This window comes from Sus scrofa, chromosome 13 (genome assembly GCF_000003025.6).
Source record: "Sus scrofa isolate TJ Tabasco breed Duroc chromosome 13, Sscrofa11.1, whole genome shotgun sequence".
NCBI lineage: Eukaryota > Metazoa > Chordata > Mammalia > Artiodactyla > Suidae > Sus > Sus scrofa.
In genome coordinates, this window is record NC_010455.5 from 138178459 (window position 1) to 138181078 (window position 2620).

A 2620-nucleotide genomic window follows, 5' to 3' on the forward strand; every position below is an offset into this window, starting at 1 on the left:
CATAATTATCTTATTGTTTTCCACGTTGAGATAGTAAGTTCTTGTAAGAGAATTTGAAAGCAATTTCAGTATCTGATTTGATTTCTCTTGTACCTTTCCGAGGTGTACAACTTTATTGGCATGGACGTAGACCTTTTTGGTCATTGATGGTTTTATCTCTTTACTTGTCTTACTAGGTTTCCTGCTTTTCAGGTACAGGGCAGTAGTATGGGCTGGATCCTGTCCAAAGAAACTATTTGTTAGCACCTTAACTTATCTTGTTTTCATATGCAAAAGCTAATGTTGGGTGGAATTTTTTTCCTGGGTAATGTTTCTGTGGCCCACAGAAAGGAAAGCTGTAAAACAAATGGAACAAAAAGGAAAAACAGGGGGGCTTGGTGATGGAATTCAAATGAGTCAGTGAAAACCTGGTGTAATGGGAGGATTTGGTCTTGAGAGAAAGCACTTTCCAGTACAAGAAGGTTGTATTCGTTTTCTATTGCTGCTTGACACATGTAGCAGCTTCAGATCCCCTCTGTTTAGGATCTTATGGTTCTGTCGGTCAGATGGCTAGGAGGGCTTGACTGAGTTCTCTGCTTGGGGTCTCACAGGCTACAGTCAAGTTGTCCGCCAGACTGGGCTCCTGTCTGGAGTCCCCGGGGGAAGAACCTTCTTCCAGGCTCATTCAGTTGTTGGCAGAATTCACATCATGTCACTTGTAGCACCAAAGTCCCCATTTCCTTACCGGCTGCCATGGCCTACTTTAAGCTCCTGAAAGCCACCCGCATTTCTTGACACCATGGCTCCCTCCCTTTTCAAGCTAGCAGTGGTGACTTGAATCCTTATTCTTGGGAGCTGGCTTCCTTCTCTGCTACAGACCAGACAAACTCTGCTTTGGAAGGATTTGTGTGTCTGTATTAGTTGTACCGTAATCTTCCTTTGGACGAACTCAAAGTCAGCTGATTCCCACTTGCATTATACCTGCAAATCCCTTTTGCCAGGTAAGGTGGCATCACAGGTGTGCTGTCTCATGTTCGATCTGAAGGTCTATAGTGGGACACCTTGGAGCGCCCTTCTAGGAGGCTGCCTACCGTGATTGAAACACAAGCCACCTTGCTCTGGCACAGGTAGATGGACCCAGCGGGGTTGCAGGTAGGCCTGTGTGTTCAGTAAGGTGACCCTCATCAGGTTATGCACTTGGAAGTGAGCATCAAAGGTATAAAGTGCTCACTGTTCTTTCAACAAAGCTTTTGAGCATTTAGTGTGGGTCAGATACTATTGTTGTTGGGGATAGCGATGAAGAAGACCTGCTTTTTTGGAGAGTATAATACGGTTTTCTCAGAAGACAAAAGTTCCTAGGACCAGCAGTGAAAAATTCTGTAGCAAATAGACATTACTCCGTGGTGCATGACATGCGATGTCTGATAGTTATTGGATGGATGCGTGAATCGAAAGGATATATTCAAGAATAGAAATGAAATGCAACAAAGATGCTCAGGAGGGAACTCAGAAGCAGAGGAAAGGATTCATAACCACCTTTTCAGAATTTCAGGCCTCCTAAAATGCTATCTGGCTAGTGTAATTACACTAGCCGCTTTTTCTGAATCATTCCAATGTACTGTATTGTGCAAAAAATGTGCAAGTATTCCATCAGGGAGTGGCTTTTAGTATAAAAGAATCTTAGTATGTTTAGTTTGTGATGAATGGCCTTTAAAGCCTCCAGTGTGAAGACAAGAAGGTTGCATTGCTCTTGAAAGTTGATTTGCCTGCTGAAAGGGCCTTGCATGTAATTGCTGCTTGAGGACAACTTGCTGATTTTGTTGCCCGAAGGGTAGGTAGACTTTAGCCAAAAAGAGGACCAAGAGCAGGGGCAAAAGTTCAGAGACGAGTTTGGCCCTTCCTTGACAGAAGGCTGATAATCTACTTGCTAATACTTTTAACACATATTTGAGTACCTTCCAAGTCCTAGGCACTATTGGCCGCTGCTAATAATACAGAAGTGCATACAGATTAAAAAAAAAAAATACCTGCTTTCCAAGAGCAGGTTCAGTGCCTGATGCAGGAACTTCTGTATGCTGCAGGCATGGCCAAAAGATAACGGAAAAGAAGTCTAGAGTATGCTAAGAGATGACAAAGTTCCATATGACAAACCAAAGTGTAGCAAGTCCGGAATGGGGAGTGGGTTGCAAATGACTGTTCGGTGAAGAGAATATGAGAATACCTTTGGTCTTTGAGAAGCCAATTTAACTAGAGCATGACATATAGCGAGTAAATACAGTAATGAGAAGGAAGGTTTCTCATAGGTCAGTTTCTTGTTCAAGTTGCACTCCAAAGATAGGGTTAGGGTTGGGAAACAGTGGTATAATGTACCCAGTGCTACTGCAGTAAACTCTGCTTCTATGCCACATTACCAATTTAGAACTGTACACGGATCACTCACAAGGGGGGGAGGTTATTGAACTATCTAGTCTCATTGCAAATCAAGGAAAATGAATGATCTGCCTAGAGTCAGATGATCTAATGAAATGCATTAGCGGTTAACTTAGGTTACTCAGGATTTCTGTGTGTCCTTAGCCTTGGAGCTAAATTGAGATTGTTTCTTGAAAAACACAACCTTTTTTGTTTGTTTGTTTTTGGCTAT